The following is a 20,493-nucleotide window of genomic DNA, read 5'->3' as shown; positions in this document are numbered from 1 at the left end:
AACGCCAATGCCACATGAGATGGGGTGTCCCTGACAGGGAAATGAGTGCCATGAAGGGACAAACAATTTGTGGCTGTTTTATGATGCTGACATCATAAAACCAGGGGTTGTTCTTTGCACGGGGGTGGATAGGGGGGTTTTGGACAGCTCTGCTAACACTTTTCAGTGTGGCTACACAACCACTGCCAGATATCTGACATGATCCCACATACTGCACCCTCCAAAGTTTCCCTTGGTATCACCTAGGACTGAGTAAATCTAAGGGTCATGAGGTTGCCCACCGTGGCCATGCACCAGAGCAAGGCCAAGCCTGTCCATTCCATAGGGACAGTCTTGGGGACACCTCTGGCCAACGCTGAAGGACCTCAGCAGCTCCAAAGGCACCTCCACCTGAAGGGATACAGCTCTGCCCTCTGTGTGAGGACTCAGAGCAGGGCCAGGGCTCTGGGATGGGCTGTCCCCACACCACAGTTGATATTTCTGCACAAACAGACTTGGGAGCCGCTCCCATCAGCGTTCAGCTGGAGGAAATCCCAGCCACGAGCCCACCGGGATCAGGGGAATCAAAGTGTTGCTAATAAAGAGCCTTTTATCACCCTCCCAAATCCACACTGCAAACAGTAGGATGCAAGAGGGAGGATTTCTCATAAGCTGAAGGGCTCCAGCAGGAAATGGCACATTTAGCACTTCTTTCATGACTTTTTTTCCACCACATTTCCTCTGTGCCCCCTCCCAACCTCTGGCCATGGCAGCACACTATCTCTGGGAGCAGATCCCTTCATTTTTAAGAGCAGCACTGTGCACTCCCTGGTCCCTGGCCACAGCCATGTCTCCCCAATTTAGCCCTGCAAATCACAGTGGCACCAGATTAAGCCTTTAGCCGTGTTATTTCATGAGGTTTGCTCATCACAAATGTTGACAGTAAGGATCAGCTTTAAGTAACAAACCAGAAAACCAATTCCTTTCCATATATTCAACAAAATCCTGTTGCTTCCTTCAGGAGAAAACATGCTGCACTGCCTTATTGTACAGGCACAGGAGGAAATCACTCTCTGAACTTGGAAAGTCGATATTAATGGGCTCAGACTGAAGTAGAGGGCATGTTCATTTTGCAGTGGAGTTACTTTCCCTGATACTCTCTTGATTCTATTTTCCTGGCAAATTGTGATTGCTAATAAATTGCAATAACTTTGAGTTTACATTACGACTTGCAGCAGATTATTTTGGGCAGTAATGACATTCCCAAAGTGGAGGGTCTCTCCAGTGAAACATCTGGCATATGGAAGCAATTCAGTTTTTACAGATTCAGATGAAACCTACGCATTACTGATGAAGAAACCATGTTTTGATAAGATAATAGGCAGCAGTGTGAGCCGACAGGGAAAAAAATATGAAGCTTCTAATGCCTACAAGGAAGTCAGGCTTCTCCCAGAGCTTATTGAAGGCACTGGACTGAGTCCTCCAGGCTCCACTGGGGTTGAAGATCAAGTCTTCACCCTCCTCACAACAGGAACATGTTCTGGGTCAGCTCGTCCCATCCCAGAACACTTTATCCTGCAATAATATTCCAGCCTCCCTCTTATGAGATGCTCAAATCTGTTTATTTCCTCTAGTGTCCAAGTCTCTCTCAGTGTCTCCTTTTGAAACCCCCAGGGCAGCCGAAGCGGGAATTTTAATTTTATTGCGCTATTTGTCAAACATTTTTTTCCTTTTTTTTTTTTAAACCCTGTTTACACAGAGCAGCCTTCCTCCCTGATCCCCTCTGGTTTGTCTTTTGCTTCTCAGGCATTTCCTAGCTGCTGTGCTTGGGCTCCACCTTGTCATGTAAATCCAATTTAATTTGCACAGTTCTGCTTGACTGGGGCTGTTTTCTAATAAATTCAAGCTCCGTGAAAAATTCCAACCAGGTGATACACTCAAAGGCAGCAGCTCCTAACACAGTATGTGGGAAGGATCTTCAAAACACACTCTAAGAGGACGCAGGTGGCTTTTGGGGCTGATTGCCCTTTTACTTCTAATATTAACTTTTAATTTCCAACAGCTACATCTTGTTTTTCTCTATGATCCACTGCTGCCTCAAAATCCGTTCTGTCCTGGGGTTATTGACACAGTTGGAAAATTTACTGTGTTTACTCTTTTGGAGAAAACAGTTTGGTTTTTATGCATTAATTTCAAACCAGGAGTGTGTCCATGCTCATAGTGCAATCTCTAATTCTGCTCTTCTTCATCCTCTGTCACAAGTAGGGAGTTGTCTTCAGAAACCTTTAGTGCAGAGATGAAAACTTGCAGGAGACAAGGATGAAGAAGAAATTTTGTTTTATGGGTTTATGGTTTTAATACTTCTGCTTATCAGTGAGTGAAATGTAGGGAAGACTCAACAGACTAAAGATCAAAAAAATGCTCTTTGCAAAAGGGGAATGGTGAAGTTCATAAGCCCCAGTACAACACCCTGAGAGACCAAAGCAGGGTCAGAACTGGGTGGTAAGAGAAATAATTGAGCTCTGTGCCCTGCCCAGCCTAACACAGGCCAGGAAATCAGAGCCCAGAAATTCCCTTCTGCCATAAGCAGGGGCAGGGAGGCTTCTAAGCAGTGCCTACAAAGAAAAAAAAAAGCCCTTTTCCTCATGCCCCACACTTCAGTGCAGGCTGGTGCCTCCCCTCTAAACTATTTTTGGCTGCAGGCTCAGCTCCAGCACAGGTTGGGCGATGTACATGGCTTTGCCTGCCAAGCAACCACTGCACCCCCCCACATCTGAGCTGGGCTTGATCCCCTGTGAAGCACCTCCAAAAATAGCAGCATTACATACCTCAGGTACAAGAGGCCAGCTGGAGGTTTAGGTGGCACTTATCTACTCTCCTGAGCAAAGGAAAGCCCCCCAAATTCCCAAGAAACCCACAGAATGAAGAATCTCAGCTTTTGTTCCACTTGGTCAATAAAACCAAAAAGTAGTCCTGTAAATAAATACAGGGCACCACGACAGTGCAGGTGATTTATTGGCACTTAGTATTATGGGGGTGACAGAAAGCACTGCAGTGGTCAAGTGCCATGGCCATTATAAACATTTTGTTAAAGGGGTTTATTACAGAGCTGTAAAAGTCAGCTCCAGGCTAGAAGTTCTAGCATAGGAGTTCTCTTTACCTTTGAAGTGTTTATTGACAGTAGAAATTTGGAAGGGGAAAAAAAAATCAATTTGGAAACTATGGTTTCATCAGGCTTTGAATAGCAAGAGTAAAAGGGAAAGGAGATATGAAAGGGGGGGAAGAAGAGAGGGAGCAGTGCTGTGAGGATGGATAATGTCCAGCAAATCTTTTGCCAGGGATATCTTTTGGGTTCACCTTTTTCCACCCATAAGTGACTCACAAAGCAGTGGTTTCTACAAGGTTTCTCCCCTCTTTCAAAATATTTGCCCAGCCATTTCCATGCAGTTATTGGTGTGTAATTTACAGCTTTTCACAGCAGGCAGTGCAAGTCGCCCTGGGGTAACAGATGCCTTTGAGAGCTGCTGGGAGAGCTGCTGCTCTCTGGCTCCCTGCTTTCACCAGAGGAGAGGAGGAGGAATTTGTATCCAAGAGGATCAGCCCTGCCAGGTTACACATTGGCAAGAGCAAGGGGTAAATCCCACCTGGCCCGATTCTCCAGCCAGTGCTGGAGCTTCAGAAGTCTGGTCCAGGCAGAGGGGCTGCTTTTCCATTCCTGCAAGCCCTTGCAAAATGCAGGTACCTCTCAGATTTCAAATCCAGAAGGGACCACTGTGAGCTTCTTGCACAGGACAGGCAGGCCCATTTTTTGGTTAAATGTCACCTCAGCACTGCTTCTGTTCACCAGTCACCTGCACAGTACCACTGTGCCACAGGCTGAGCACACTGGAGCACCCCTGGGAAGCCCTGTGCTCAGGGGTACCTTTAAAGCTAATTTTAGGAAAAAGTTGCACAGAAAACACTTGAGAATGGGTTCACCACCCAGGAGGGACAGTAAGGGATCATTAAATCCTCCACTGGCACCACAGCATGGTGCAGCATTTTGATGCCTTGTGTGTGCTCACTTGTACTTGGTGTCCCACCAGGCTTGGATCAGAGAGACAAGAATTAATCTGTTATTTGTTTGGCCCCTCCAGGAGAAATCCTACTGTGAGACCTACTTGGATGGGAGAAATGAGCTGGAAAATCAGCTTGGAACATCTCAAAGCAAGCCAGTAAGGTTTGGTGGAGATGAACCACACCTTGAGCAGGCAGATCTGGAGAGCAGACACTGATTAACACTCACCAGCAGCCTGGCCTGACTCCCTGGGAAGACGATGCTATTTTTGTCTGCCCTTTTCAGAGCCACATTCACCACTGAAACCCTGCCACATGCTGAATTATGGGCTGGATGGATGATTCCAAGGTGGAGCAGATGTTTATCTCATTTGCGTCCACACTTTTTTAAACGTTTCACGTGTAGGAAAATGATGAAAGCAAGAAGATTAAAACATGGATGCCCAAAGTCTAATTAACATCCCCCCGGTAAGCTGGGTGTGTTTTATCTTAAAAGCAGAGTGATTCCAGCTTCCTTTGTAACATGCATGAATCCCGGGGGGAGCAATCAGAAATAACACAATGATGTTGTTAAGAATCATTTATTACTGTTATTATTACTGTGAGCTTGGGTGAATCAACTCAGTAAGACCAACACAACCTCTGTGAGTAAGTTAAACTCTATTTTAAGGTCTTGAATGAGACTTTGATGGGACTGAGTGTAAAAACCTGCATATGGGTAAGATGCAATTATGGAATTTTGACAAGGGCATTTGACCAACCCCAAAAAATCCATGCATCAAACTGTCATCATCACCAAATGTGCATGCCTCAGATTTTCCAGTTCAGCAAGGTTATAGAACATTACAGCTTTTTATGCATTTAAAAGTGAGAGTTAAAATATAATTATAATATAAAAACATTATAAAATAAAAAGCTTACTTTTTATAAGCTCGCCACACTGGAAAATTTGAGGCACAATAATCTTCTCTATAGCAATCTCAATATTATGGTTCCAAGTTCCTCACACCTTGTAACATAATTAGGCATCCTCCGAACGCTTTGTCGCACTTTGATTTTTGGGGAACGCCGCCAGGAATGGTTGGTCAGGCTCCACTCCCTCCAACCATCCCGACACTTGCTGGCTTGGAAAGAGATTGCTCCAAGAGCAAGTAGGAGATTTGAGCCCTAGGGGTAGCTTTGGCTCTATAAACTGACTGCACACAGGGAAAGAGAGTGGTCAGAAACATTTTCTTCCCAGATGCAAACGTGCAAGCAGGTGCCAAAGGGTTCTCACTACATTACTTTATTTTGCCTGGTGGCAAAATAAACCCTTGTGTAGGAAGATAAAGCAATAGGTGAGGAGTTTCTTTTCAAGCAGAGCCTAAATAATTTCTTTATTAGAGGGAACGGTGTTAATATATAAATATTCTTTAACAAAATGTTAGCCCTGAGGTCATGTGTCTGAACTGTTTTCTTTTTCTTATATTCTGTCAGTGCTTTCAGATGTCCATACCCTGCAGCTGTGAGCTTGGTCCATGATGCCAGCCCTGTGGCAAAGGGATATTAGCACCTCGTGGCCACTTGTTGGAAGTTGGTTACTCCTTGGCTCAAAGGCTCCTGCATCTTGGAACATCTGGGCGGGAGAGGTTTGTGAAGTAAATCAAAACAAGCTACAGGAAATTCTAGACGTGGTAAAGGTTCCTTGGCTGAATGATTGATTCACAGTTTGCAAGAAGTGTTGTGCTGGTTTTGGCTGGGGTAGAGTTAATTTTATTCATGGTAGCTGGTGTGGAGCTGTGTTTTTGATTTCTGCTGAAGACAGAAGATGGAATATTTGGAGTGATTGTTGCTTGTCATCCCAAGTCACTGTTACACATAATGAAGCCCTTTTCCCCTGGGGATTCCTGAACACTTTCCTGCACATAGGAATGAATTCCTTGGTTTGGTTTGCTTGCACACGTGCCTTTTGCTTTACCTATTAAACCATCTTTATTTTAGCCCATGAGTTCTCCCCTTTCTGTTTCTCTTCCCCATCCCACCGTGGGGAGTGGGCAAGGAGCTGTGTGGGGTTTAGTTGCCAGCTGGGCTTAAACCATAGGGGTCTTGCATGCCAAAAATCCCTCCAGTTATGAGCCTAGATCTTTACAAAAGAAGCGTAGAAGATGTTTGGAGTATGGATCATACCATTCTGCACCATAAGGTCACCAAATCCTCCATATTTATTTTCTCTTTCTGGCTCTGTGGATGGGATTATGCAAGCAGAGCACAGTGACCTCTCAGGACTCATGGCCTGCAGTTGTGATGAAATCACATCTTGAATTCTCTGGGGATTATGATGTTGACCTGGGAACCAAGAGATGGAGTGGAGGAAAAAACAGAAAGGTTGTGCTGTCCTACCCAAATAGAGAGGAGATGGAATGGGTCTGACTGTGAGGGCAGGCAATGTGTTCCAGTCTTGCTCCCCAGATAAAAAACCTGTATGTGTGCTGACTCCATGCCATCCTCCACAGAGTTTGGGATGTTTATATAAAGAGATTCAGAAGTGGTCACAGAAGAGGTACAAGAGACCCCGTTATGCCCCAAATTCTGGATGATGTGATGTGCATTGGCTGTTTCCCTTTTGGTTCAGGGCCAGCTGATCCTGAGACAGGAGAGACTGCAAGGGTGAGGACCATCCCTGTTACATCTCCTGGGACATCTCACTGTGGGTGGACACAACACTGCAAAACTGGGTGTACAACGACAATTTATAATGGATAAAAATAATCTGCAGCGTGTCCAGAACTGACTCTTAGGTGTTAGGGAGGGCCATAAAGAATGATACTCAGATTTTGGAAGACTCAGTGGAACGTTCCAGTCCTTCCCAAAATATACAGCGGAAATATCTGGGCTCAGAGAGAACAGCTATAGCCAGGGCAGCAAGAGAAACAGTCCTGGCAGTGCTGGAGGAGCTGAGAGCTGACTCAGAAGGAGGATTGTCTTTCATGCTGCCCATCCCAACGTCCTCGCCTGGCCTTTGGGGCTGCACCTCACCAGTGCTCTGAAAGCCACATCCCTGGGGATTCCAGCCAAAGGATAGCCTTGAACGTGGGGCAGCTGGCACCAGGAGAGTTTCTCCAGACACTGGTCGAGGGCCAGAGGTGAGCTGATCCCTGATTGTTATTGCAGAGGTGTGGTGAGCTTGGCAGCTGCTCTTTCCATCTGCCTGCCTGGGCTGGATGGGGGAAAGCAGGGAGGTGAATCCATCCAGGCCGCTCTCTCCAGCTGCCCATGGGCCTGTCGAGGATTGTTGCTTTCTGAACAAATAAACCTCCCAGTGGGACAATCTCACCTGGTTCTTTGTCCCTTTGCAGAAAAGGGCACCAGTTATTGATGGAGTGTTTCTCACAAGGACATTGCAACACCACAAATCACAGGACAGAGCACTTTCTTTTTTCATTTGCTTATTCTGTTCTCCCCAAACCGTGATATGGAGTTTCTTTGTGTTTTTCTTCCAAAACTTGGACCAAAGAGAGTGAACTTCTTCCAGGCTGGCCTGCAGCTGACCATGCACCCCTGCATGGTCTCTGTACATTGCAGGTGTCACCATAAAACAATTAGCCACTAAAAAACAACTTATTAGCAATTAATGATTAGTGAAACAAATAGATTACAGTTGGCATCCCATCAAGGTGCCACGAACTTCCTGGGCACCAAGACCGAGCACTTTCTCAGAAATGGACACATATGAGACCAGTAGCATGAGAGTACAGAAGTTATTCCTTCCATCTTTGGGAATTTAATCCAGGCAGCAGCCAGAAGACATTCTGGTCTTTCTTTCTGGCTTTTGCCGTATCTAAATATGGGTTAGAAAGAAGAATTTCAGACAACTTATTACAAAAGGGACACATCCCACCCATCTCATCAACTCAGGCAATCAAGTGAAGAAGGACCAGAGGTGATTTTAGGGCACTGAATCCTAATTCTCTTCCCATGGCAACCAGTCATAAAATGGAAAACAGAGTCAAACATCCAGGGAGGGCACCCAAGTCCCGCTGTGTGGGCACCACCTTAGGCTTACTCCAAAGAGATGTGGTGGTGATGCTATTTATGAAATTGATTTCTCCCCACCCTTACAATTGCATTTTGGTATTTTTGATCACCAGGCAGGAAAGCATAAATAAAATCCTCTTAATGTCATAGTCATTTTTCAAGCAGGAAGTGACACAAGTTGACACCCAACCATTAATTTGACATGGGGTAGTAAAATAATTTGATTCTGCTGGCAGAATTTCATAGGAATTAACCAACTTGAAGATTTATTGCCAACATATTGCTTTCACTGTAAAGGCTAGTATAAAAAAAAATTAAAAAAAAAAAAAAAAAAAAAAAAAACACGAAAATGGACTATTATCATTACTTATTGTAAAAGAGATTTTTTGACTATGGAAACAAAGTAAATTAGGAAATCTCTGCTTTCTATAAACATCCTTTCCCAGTTTTGATTTTGTCCAGATTAAAAAAAAAATTACAAAAGGGTATTTTAGAAGACATAGTTATTGTAAAGAGACAGAGAAATAGTTGGGGTTTACTAGGATGTGAATTTTGCTTCCCCACAAAAAAATGAGCACATATGCTACAGCCAAGGGGGTGGTTGCCATAGTTCATGTCTTCAAGGATTTGGTTTTTCCACTTATCCAATGAATCCTTAGGAGGTCAGGGAGGCCTTTGGGCCAGATGAGCACCTTCAGCCAGGGCTGGGAGAAGGAAGAGTGAAGAGACCGTAGTGTGCTTGTCATGCCGTAATCCCACAGCTCTCTTAGCAGAGCACCAAGGCCAAGGGAAGGGCTCTTGTGCACCCAAATTCTGGATTTTATCCTCCTGGTCCCATTCTGCAGAGCACACAGCTGAACAAACCCTTGACAGGCCCAAGGAGACTCTCCCCAAGTAAACTCTGCAGCTCATGCTCTCAGTGTAGGCGTGTTAGGAAAACAACCATGGTTGTGTGCACGGGCTGGGGGAGCTCTGCCAGGAAGAAATCCAGCACATTTTCCTTTGCATCCAGCCCGGGATGGCCGCAGAGCAGGACTGTGCTGTCCCTCACCTTCCTGCTGGCGACGGCCCTGAGGTTTTCTCTTCCAGAAGATGGAGGGCAGGAGGAAGCACATGGAGATTCTTATCAGCACCACATCAACAGTGGGCCTGATGTGTTGTACCTTGTGGCAACGAGGCTGGTGAGGGGCTTGTAACACAAGCCCTGTGAGGAATGACTGAGGGAGCTGGGGGTGTTTAGCCTGGAGAAACGGAGACTTGGGGTGACCTTGTCACTCTCTACAGCTCCTGAAAGGTGGCTGTGCTCAGGTGGGGTTGGTCTCTTTCTCCAGGCAGCACTGACAGAACCAGAGGACACAATCTCAAGCTGTGTCCAGGGAAATTTAGGTTGGATGTTAGGAAAAAGATTTTCATGGAAAGAATGGTGAAGTTCTGGAATGGCTGTCCAGGGAAGTGGTAGGGTCACCATCCCTGGATGTGTTTAAAAAAAGACTGGATGTGGCAGTGGGTGCCAGGGTTCAGTTGTGTTAGGGCATGAGTTGGACTCAATGATCTTGAAGGTCTCTTCCACCCTGGTGATTCTGTGAATTCTGTGAATTCTGTAAATTCTGTACCACCCTCTTGAGATGAGTCCCCTGAGCCAAGCCTGTGCTTCCCTGTGCCAGCTCCCCCCAGAGTGTCACTCGGTCCAGGGAGCAGTCCTTACCCCACCACCCTGCTCCTTCATGCTCAGCCACAGTCTCACTCACTCAGCCCTAATGCTTGTGTTCCCAGTATTATTTAAAATCCTGCAGGGAAATCTTTCCAGCACCTCCAGACAGGAATGAAACCTGGATGCTTGCACAGCCAGTCTGACCAGGAGGTGACTGAAGCACTAATGACCAGCAGATGAAGGATGATGCTGGAGTTCCTGGGAAGGGATGGGCTGCCAGGAAAGGAGGGCAGATCCCACAACAGCCATCCTTGTTCCTTGGGCTGTCACCTTCAGTGCAAGGAGCACCACAACCACCTCGTCCAAATCTGATTGCCGCAGCTCCTGCGCTAACAAGGTGAGAGCTGATGTCTATTATTTTGGGCACAGCTGAGCATTAAAAAGCCCTGGTGGCTCCTGGCTCACATCCCATCACCTTGGAGCAGGAGGGAGTCGGTCCCAGATCTCAGGCAGAGCCAAAAGCCAGCTGCTGCTCCGGGGTCTGCACTGCCTCTGCAACGCCCCACGGCCGAAATTCCTGCACGAACTGACCCACAGCAAGAGGGCCTCTGAACCAAGGAGATTTATCAGCTCAACAGCAGGAGATTTTGGGGGAGCAGATATAGAGAGAGGGGGTCAAACAAGGTCACATTGGAAATATATGGCAGAAGCAAAAGCTTAGCCCAGTTGAAGTGAATTCTTGCTCAATGGCAAAACCATGAGACCATTCTTCCTCTTAAGAGTTTTTCCATGCCCTAACAAACCTGGTGAGGAACTTAATGACATCTGTGTGTTCTTGCCTGAGCGAGGACCTCATGATTTGGCTGGATGCCATGAAAAAAAAGATGTCCAAAAGTTATGAAAATAAAGGTATTTATCTTCATTGTTAGGGGAAAAAAAAAGCTGAGCCTTTTATTTCCCTCTCTTGGAGGATTAAGCTCACAGATTTACAAAGAACTGGTTGATTACCAAAATAAATACATCGCCATGCCAATTTATAGGACACAAACATAGGAAACCCATCCAACCAAATCAGGCAAAGTGTAATTCATGAGAGAGCCCTCAGCATGTGCAAAGGGCACAGTGCATGTGGAACAAAGTACATAGGGAAAGCATGCTAGAAACCTCTATCTGCAGGAACAATTCCCAGTGCAGCATACAATGGAGCTATAAAATAAATGGTTTGGCTCTCCACTGGAAGCAAAGCCCAACTGTTCTCAATGAGAAGGAGGATCATGTATCTTTATAATGAGAATTCAGTCATTTTTAAATGTTGGCTTTGCTCATATCACCACCAAATCTGTCTGTGGAGCTGACAGGCTGCAGACTTCATTTGGGTTTCTAACTGTGATTAGACATGGCAGTGATGGATACCACAGGGTTTTCCAGGGCTTAGGGTTTGGGGCTGGCTTTTGTTTTTCAGTTGTTTGGGGCTTGGGATTGAGAGAGCTGGTGGGGGTATTTTTAGTGTCACTGTCCAATGAGGCTTAAAGGGCTCTTTCCTTATTTTAGTAGCTCTGATAATGCACAGAGATGAAAGCAGCCCCTGAACAAGTTCCTCTTTATATTGGCAAGGCTGCCCCTTCTGCGATGAAACCCAAGAGCAGTTTCTGCTTTCAGTGCTCAGTGAGATGGAGCAGAACATGTTTACTGAGCCTGAACATACCACTGCCCTCAGAGGTGTAAGCACCACCCTTTGCAGCAAAGGTGATCCTCAGAGCACTAAAACATCTGCTTGCTCAGTGGAAAAAACAACCCCACAATCATGTTAACATTCATGAGCGTGGCATATCCAGGAGTTAAGGGAACTTCCTTTCCTCTCTGTTGTTTCTTACAAGGCAGAATCACTTTCTGTAACTCCCAGCACACACAGGAGTGATGCATTTCACAGACAGAGCAGCTCCTTTCACAGTCCAACATGAAGAAACCTGAAATTGTCCATTAGAAATGAAGCAGCCTTCACACAAGGCTTAAAGCCCCATTTGGAAGCTCTTTGCCAACCTCAGACTGCAAGGCTGATACAAGCACAGCACTTATATTACAGTGGATGCAAAGCATCCATAGCAGCTCAGAGCTGTCCAAGACTTGACAACAAACTGGCACAAGGAGGGTATTTCCAATTTAAAAACTCAGCTTCTCCCAGTCTTTGCTCCTACTATTAAGACGAAAGGGAAGAAATTTGCCTGGTTACTTCTGGGGAAACAAAGTCAGTGCCATGATCTGCAGAGATTACAGCCTGGACTAAAATGGGAAAGCCAAAGGGAATAATTTTGTATTCTACAAGGTGCATCCCCACATTAACTTTTAGGCAGACTGGAGCTTTGGTACATGCGAGAAAAGCGCCTGACCTGACATTGGAGCAGTGGAGACACTGAGCTGACAACATGCATGGAGTTCACAGCATGTTCTTTGCAAGTGGACATGAAGCAGCTCATAAAAGTGGTTCAGATCAGTTGCCAAGACCAAATGTTCTCAACTGAGCTGATTTGGCACTCCACAGGGCTGGGTCTCATCAAAGAGAATCTCTCTGTAATTTCAGAGCCTTGTGTGGTCGAAGGCATTCCAGCTCTGCACAGGAGCTGGATAACACCTTTTGTTCCAGCCTGCTGTGGCCTTCAGAGCAGCAGTGCATGGCCAGGGAGTGTAAAAGCAGCTCAGGAACACCCAGATCACACCACAGTCCTTGTGGAACCATAGAATCATTAGGACTGCAAAAGATCTCCAGGAGCATCGTGTCCATCCATTAACCCTGATGCTGTTTGTTCTTCATGCAAGCATGGAAGTCTGGTTGCAAAGTTTCTGGGACTCCCATCCCTGCAGTGAAAATCATCCTGCCACTACAGTGATGGAAAATTTAAAGGTGATAATCAAAAGTTCACCCTTGAAACCAAAGAAAAGCACAGTTAGCTGAGCAGCACACAGCTGTGGTGCTCCCTGCACCCCAGAGAACTGCTGCTGTGCCACTGACCAGCTGCAAATTCAATAAAGGGCACAGCAAAGCCAAGCAGAGCTCCAGTTCTCCCCAGGAGCATGCCAACTGCTTCATCCCAGCACTTCTTCCCCAGCTTTAGCCATCTGTCCACAGGCCTTGAGGCCAAAGTAAGAGAAGCCTTCCCAGTTGCAGATTTTGGAGGAGGCCAAACTCCCTGTAGATTGTGGGTTGTGAAATATATGAACTCCCAGGCTTCACATGAGCCTTGCTCTTCTGTGCAATATCACATGGCTTTTGGATTTGCCTGCCCTGTCCACCTCTCCCATGTGTTTCCAATAATTGCTTACATATGGAGGGGTTTCTTTTGTTTGCCTTGAGAAGGGACAAGCCGTTGTTCCCCCTTCCTAGATGAGGCTGCAGACGTACACATCATTTTTATTGGTGTGTTTTATTGCCCCCGCTTCTTTACAGCACACGCCACAGGTCTCCCCAGCCTTCCCTTTCAGGCCACTGTTCACCCTCTCCCCTGTTAGGTCTCCTCATTCCCCATCCTCTCTCAGTCAAAACAGGGGCCCCTAATTAAGAGAATGCCTTATAAATCTCTCTGCATCCAAATAAGATCCAGAGCCTGGCTGGGGAGACGGCCCTGGAGACAGCGGGTGGGTCTGGCATTCCTCATGTTGCACACAAGGCTCTCTTCAGCATCACTGCTTGGCATGTGAGCTCTGGTCCCAGCCCTGACAGCCACTGCCAGGACACAGCTCTTGTCCCCACCATGGACAGCAAGCAGATTCCAGGCTGGACATCACCCACCTGGACCCACAAAGCCTTGGTTATGCAGAGCAAGGACCCAAACTGGGATGCTGACCCTGCAGGAGAGGCAGCCACTCACCTAAGGGTGTGCAGGAGGTAGGGGTAACAATCTCACCCCCAAAATGCTGGAGGATTCTGCTCTCCCAGAGCTGTGGGCAGCAGAGCCTTGTCTCAGAAGGTGAGCTGCATTCAGAGCTTGTTACTCCTCTGTCAGGGCACGTCTTACCCTCAACGCCCCAAAAAACAACCCAAAAACTAGGATGGAGGTTCCTGCCACCAAGCCCTGCCTGGATATCAGTTTGTGTCTGGTTTAACACTGACTGGTGCCAGGCAAGCCCCAGCTCAGCACACCCATCACCCAAGCCCCCAAGGCTGGGGCTCCTTAGTGGCTCTCCACTCTCACCATCAATCCTGTTTGTGCAGGGAACACAGGTCTAAATCCAGGCAGGATGACCCTGCTGAGACATCACCATTGCACTGCTCAAATTATGTGAGTTTAAAGAAGAAAGTGCAAGTACCACCCTCAAAACTCACAGTAACACCAGGAACCTTGCTGAAAACCTGCTCCCTGTGGGACAGGGGGGTTGGAGGCCTATAATTCAAAAAACACAAAGGAAAAGAGCAGCCGGAGACAGAGAAAACCCACCCCACTGTGTCACCACGTTACTTTGTCCATGCCTTGCTCACAGTCCTGACTTTTGATCAATACTGTGCCTGCCCAGGGACTTAAGTTCAGCCTGCAGTGGTGTCTCTGCATCACACTCACACACAATAATTTCCTCAGTGTGCATCTCTGGAAACGCAGCCGGTGCCAGAATTCCTCGAAACCAAATCCCTGCTTGGGCTGGTGCCCAGTGCTCTGAAAGGGCCGGCAACATCTGGAAGCAGTGACACTGCACATCTGCATCAGAATTGCAGGATGGGGAGAGAACTACCTACAGGATCAGTTCTGTTGATAATTAAATCCTAAATAGGAGGTCACTAGATGTGCTCACCCTCCCTAACACCGTAATGCTCAAACTGACTCGTACACAATGCTGCTGCTGCTGCTGCTGGAAACAGGAGGAGGAGATGGACTTTTTCTTGCACTTGTAACAGAAGTGCAGCTGGGGAGGCTGAGCAGGTAGGATAAATCTAAAGAAAACATCTCTAATTATCAAGGGAGTGATTTTGACTCTTATTCACACGGAGAATAGCAAAGCAGATTGTTGCACTTGCTGTCAGCGTGACTCAGGGGATTAAATCAATGCTTTAAACAGAACCAGGACCTCTGGGACCAAACCATGATCATGCAAAGCTTCTTCAGGCTTCCCACAAACCTGTGGAATACATTTTCCCCTCAGACTTCACAAGGCTTTTTTGCTGTACCCAGCAAGATACCTTCCTGCTTCCAACACACTGGCTTGCTGGATGCCTGCTATGGAGAAACACAGAATGCCTTCTGGTTTGGCTGGAAACATTCCCTATTTAGAATTCTGGCATCATTTATACCTCAACACACAAGATACCTTTCTCTGAGCCACGTGACACCGTATTTAAAGTTTATTTGATTTTGGGGTTTTTTTTCTTCTTGAAGTCATTTAGGTTTTTAGTACTAATGAAGTCCCAATTTCCTGGCAGTGGGGTCAGATTTAGCAGAATGGAAAAGAGGGCAAGAGGGAGTGTGAACCCTGCATGTAATTCCTCTCAGTGAGGCTGACCAGGTCCTGAAGTGTCTGGGATGGGTAACAGGAGTTTTATCAAGTCAACCAAAAGTCAGAGAAGGCAGGAGAATTTACAGAAGGATTGCTTCAGCTGCTATATTTGTGTACTGACACCTCCTGCTTGGCCCTAGGACTATGAAATTTCAAAGAGGCATTACTTAATTTATGTATATTTTTCTATTATTTTTACATTTTTCGTAATGTGAAATGCCCCCTTTGATAGCCAAGATCAGGGATCCCGAGCACCCCAGCTACCCTGGCAGCTTGGGGATATGTTTCTGAACATGATTCTGAACAGAGAAGACATCCAGACCAACAAACCCACTGCTGCCACAGGCTATGAAATAGCAGGAGCCACCTGCACACCCTGCAGGAGCCACGGCTCTATACTCAACACAGACAGACAGAGATTTGCACAAAGAAAAACATTTGCAACCGTGATTAAACTCGAGGTAATGAGGCTTCCTGATGCTTATCTCTGATCTGAGAATTAGGCTCATTCCACTTGTGTTGTAAGGCATCACAGACAAATGCTGCTTTGCATTCCCAGCGACCCCAACCCAAAGCTTTTCCAAAATCAGAAGCTCTCAGGGCAGCAATGCAGTAGCCTTCAGGAATATGTTTTGGAGAGGGTGGGGCAGATTTATTTTTTGCTTTTTTGCTAGTGAATAAACCCATTCTGTGGACACCCAGCAGTGAAAAGATGAGAGATCTGGGTTCAAAAAAGGTTTTTGTTTTGCTGTAAATCCTATTTATGGCTTAGAGTGCAGCTGATACACCGTTAGCTTTTATTTCATTGATAATTCTGTGATTGTAGTTGAAACCTTGCAACTTAATGAGCTGATGTTATTACTCATACTGTGTGGCCATCTGGAACCAGTTTGGCCAGAGAGCCCAAAGCACCACCAGCCACCTGTGTTGCATTAAGCCTCAGCCCAGTACCAGCCCCGTGGATTGGAAAAGCCAGGCCTGCATAAATACTAACCTGTGAGAATGTAATTGGAGAAGTGATATTTAAGAACTTAGAGTTTGCCAGAAACGCTCATTCTCAGGGGAATGCAGGCAGAGGCTTAAGGTTTAAAGCCAAGTGGTTTTTAGTTTCAACATTGTGAATCAAGAAAAATCATTGCATATGGATGTCAGAGTGTCCAAACCACTGGGTCTGTCCAAACAGAGCAGGCTGTGCCAGGGCTTCTCAAAACCAAGGCTCCCTCCTCACACCTGAGCCTCACACTGCACGTGGTGCTCATTTACTGAGGTACCATCTCCAGACATCGCTCCAAAGGCACTGAAAAGAGGGGTTAGTACTCCAGAATGCCCTGCAGAACATGCTGCCACAATCATAAAATAAAATAAAATTTTAAAAATCACAGGAGATAACACCCAACAATTTGGAAAGGCACAAGAACAGTGTCTGAATATCCCAGCGAAATGTTCTGCTGAATACTGTGAGCAGACACGAACAGCCTCTGGGGCTGAAAGGAGAAGGAGCAACAGCCTTGCCTGGAATTCTGTGCTGTGCCTCAGGCAGAACCAGCCTTGGTGGCCTCCTGGAAGAGCTGCTGAGCTGGAGCTACTGGTGAGCAAAAAAGGTGGCTGTGTTGGCAGAGACATAACTCAGCATGGTTAATTATCACAATTCATTATCATGGTTGCTCTCTGCTCAGTCTTGATTGGCACTACCTGGGGGTTTCAGTCACTACTTAGATTTCAGAGTACAATACAATTCAAGTTAAATTTTTTTTTTTCCCCTTTTGATTTTTCCAAATATTTTTGGTATTTCAATGGTAAAATATATATTTTTGGAATTGCTTTCCAGACTTTTCTGACACAAACACTGATGGCTGCAGCTCAGACAGGCTGTGACACTGACTAAAAGCAGTTTTCCTGGTGGTTTTCCAATGAGTCAAGGACAATGGTTTCTCTTGCTGAGGCTTGATGGAGCTGGGCTTGACGATCCTTATGGGTCCCATCTAACTTGAGATATTCTATTATTCTAAAACCCCTGGTTCAGTTAAAGACACAAAAAACTCAGATGCTTCCAGGTAGGAATGCTAATCCAAAGAAATAAAGATATGCAGCCCTTGCAAGGGTTTCCATTTCTTTTCTTCCTCTGTTTGTCCTGCACAAGGCAACTTTGCAGAGCAGATATTCAGGATGTCCAGTAAGCACAGGGCTATATGAAGACTTGACTGGATACTTGAGTTTTTTGTCTTAGAAGAAGAACTTTAGAACTTAGAACTGTAATGTTTCACGAGTTCCATGTAAATATACAAAAATTGCATTTGTGTGAAAATCACATTTTATTCAGTATCGTGTGTATTTCACACACTAGGATACATCACAATGGCTCAGCATGGCCAGCATCATCTAAAGTTCAACCATCACATCCATATGTCTTGCCTGGATCTAGTTTGTGTTTTACTTATTTATATTTTTAACGCACTTTGGTGACAGAAATGAATCCGTTTTAGATGAAGGTTGCGAGTACCCTTTTCTTTTACCCCTGCCTAATCCTGAACCGCTTTGAAATTCACACAGAGTCATAAAAGAGAAAAAAAAAAGAATGGGCCAAGGAGAATTTTGTCTGCTCTGGTTTTGATATAAGTGATGCAGTGCAATATAAAAGAGTTTCTGCCCAAAGCCCACGATAACGAAAAGGTGAAGAGGTTTCATTTTAAACCCCAGAGTGTGGGGGATGTATTGGCTAAGAGTTGGGGGCAGGTCGTGCATTCCTCACAGACAGAGGCTTTCCAATCCCATCCCTGCCAGGAAAACACCCTGATCTTTTCCTGCCTGTCCCCATGGCCAGGTGGAGCTGCAGGGGAGGTGGAATGTGTCCTTGGAGAAGACATTGTCCCCTGGCCATGGTGAAAAAAGCCCCTGAGACCCACAGCAGAACACAGAGAACAAAAACAAATCCCAAAAGAAGAGATGAATTTCTATGTGGATGTGCAGAAAATGGATCCAGTGACTTTTAAAATTTTTTTTATTTATTATGTGTCAGAATGTATTTTGATACAAATCTTTTTGGCTTGTGGTTTTTTCTTCATGGTTTCATTTCTTCATTATCCTTCAGACTATTTTTTTCCCAAATTTCAGCAGATTTTTCAATATTTTGCGGTGGGGTTTTGTGTAATTCCATGCATAAAACTGTCCAAGGAATTTTTCTTTTTAATAATTCTTTGTGGGTTGACATCCTGCAAATATACTTGAGTGGGAGTTCCATCAAAAATGTTGGTGTCTCTTAAGCTGGGTGAAGATTAGGATGGGAGGATAAAAACCCACAAAAATTTTGAAGCTTTTACAAAACCATTTAGAAAATTTACTGAAAATTCCCCATATTTTCTGGGAAATTATTGCTTAAAAAAAAAAAAAGCAATGTTCCTCTTTTTCCCTGAAATGTATTTGTGTCTTGGACTGTGATAAAAATCCCTCTTGCCAAATTTTTTCAGTCTCAGCCTCCACAGTTTTGCTTATATGGAGGCAACAGGAAGAAATCCAATAAAACCCAACCTAGTGGAAGGTGTTGCGTGGGGCAGGGGTGACTTTTAAGGTCCCTTCCAACACAAACCATTCTGTGATTCCATGGTCATCCCTTATGTTTTCTTCGTGTTGTAAACATGGGGATTCAACCCTAAATTTGCACTTCCAGTTAAGTCTGACTTCTTCCCTACTTTTTATTTCAAGTCCCTTATCCCAGGTGTGCATCCCACAGGTCTGTTTGCTATTCTCCTGACCTTGTCACCATCCTCCCAACCCCTTCTCTGGCTATTCCACCCATGTTTCTTTGATACATAAGATCTCTGAGGTTGGGATGGAAAGATTTTTTTTATTCCAAATTTCTTTCACACTTAATCAGCCTCAGGGAAAAAAAAAAAGAAAAAGAGAAAATGAAAAAAAAAAAAAAAGAATAAAGCAGGATTCTTGGGAAGCTCAGTTTGGAAAGCATCAGTCACAACACCCTGAAATCCTCCCTTTTGCTGATAAATATGAGAGTGGACAGTGGATTTTCTCTAGGAATAGCAAAAATGTTTTGCTATTCTGCAGTTTTTCCATTCCCATCTCAGATTTCCCAGAGCTCAGAAGTGTGGGCAGGCAGGAGTGCTCACAGGCAGCCCAGCATTTGGCTGTCAGGATAAAATTCAACCTACACTCAATGCCTAGGAGGAAAGAAAAATAAGGAAACCCATGTAGATTAACTGGCTCACCCCGGGTCCCACAAGTTTTCATTCACAGCTTTCCCTGCCAGCCTTGCACCGTCACAAACTGAAATGTTCAAAGCTTTGTTCCTCCAGAGGTTTTTCCCTTCATATAAAATCCAGGTTTATTGCAATACATCCCTGTGGCCCCGTGCCAGCCAGGGTTGGACATCTGCACACACCACAGCAAGAAACTTGCTCAAAAAGGGGGAAAAATGTTCTTCAAAGACTGCACTGTGTTAAGTGGAGGTGTATCTGTCCTGGATGCCTGCTCAGGGTCATCTCCAAACTTAGCAGTCTCTGGGCCATCTGACTTAGCTCAAATCTGTCCTGTGGTTTCCCCCAGCTGTCCCAAAAGCAAAAACATCCCCCACTATGTAGGCAAGTGCCTTTTCCAGTGTCAAAACCAAATTTCTGGGTTTGGGTCTCTACAGAGAAGCCAAATCTGGCTCAGCTTTTCCCAGCAGCTGTCTTCTCCTGTTGTATGACTTGCACCTTGCTCCTGTCCCTCGTGTGGTGCATGAAAACCTAGAAAACAAACTCATCATTATTTATAAATAATGTCAGGGGGAAAAAACAAACAGCAAACCAAAGCAGAGAGCTCAATGACACATCCCATCCATAGTTTGGCTGATCATTTTGGCACCTTACACCTTCAGGTGTCTCTGACCACAGGAGGGGGCTTGGAACAAGATGACCAAAACCCTTCTAGGATTTTATGCTCTAGACTCTAAATCACCCTATGAGTAAAACACACCACAAACAAATCTGCCTGTGCAGCCCAGCACCACAAACTGGGGAGCAGGGCAGGGATTCCCATCCTCTTTCCATCAGCACATAAACCACTTGATAAAAGTGATAGAAAAGCAATACACAATTACATCCCTGCTTTGAGAAAAACCAAGCACCGATGTTGCAGACCCGTGACCATTCATCCCATTCCTGCTCTGGGCTTACTGCTGCCACACACTGTCATTCATCTCCCAGCGACATCCACTCCCACTCGAACAGAGCAGCACAACACTAAGGAGAAAAAGCAGCATTCCCCATCCACAAACACATGTTTCTCTGTAAATATTTGGAGAACATGCGAATCCTCAAGAG

This window comes from Passer domesticus, chromosome 7 (assembly GCF_036417665.1).
Source record: "Passer domesticus isolate bPasDom1 chromosome 7, bPasDom1.hap1, whole genome shotgun sequence".
NCBI lineage: Eukaryota > Metazoa > Chordata > Aves > Passeriformes > Passeridae > Passer > Passer domesticus.
This window is presented reverse-complemented; position numbering follows the sequence as displayed.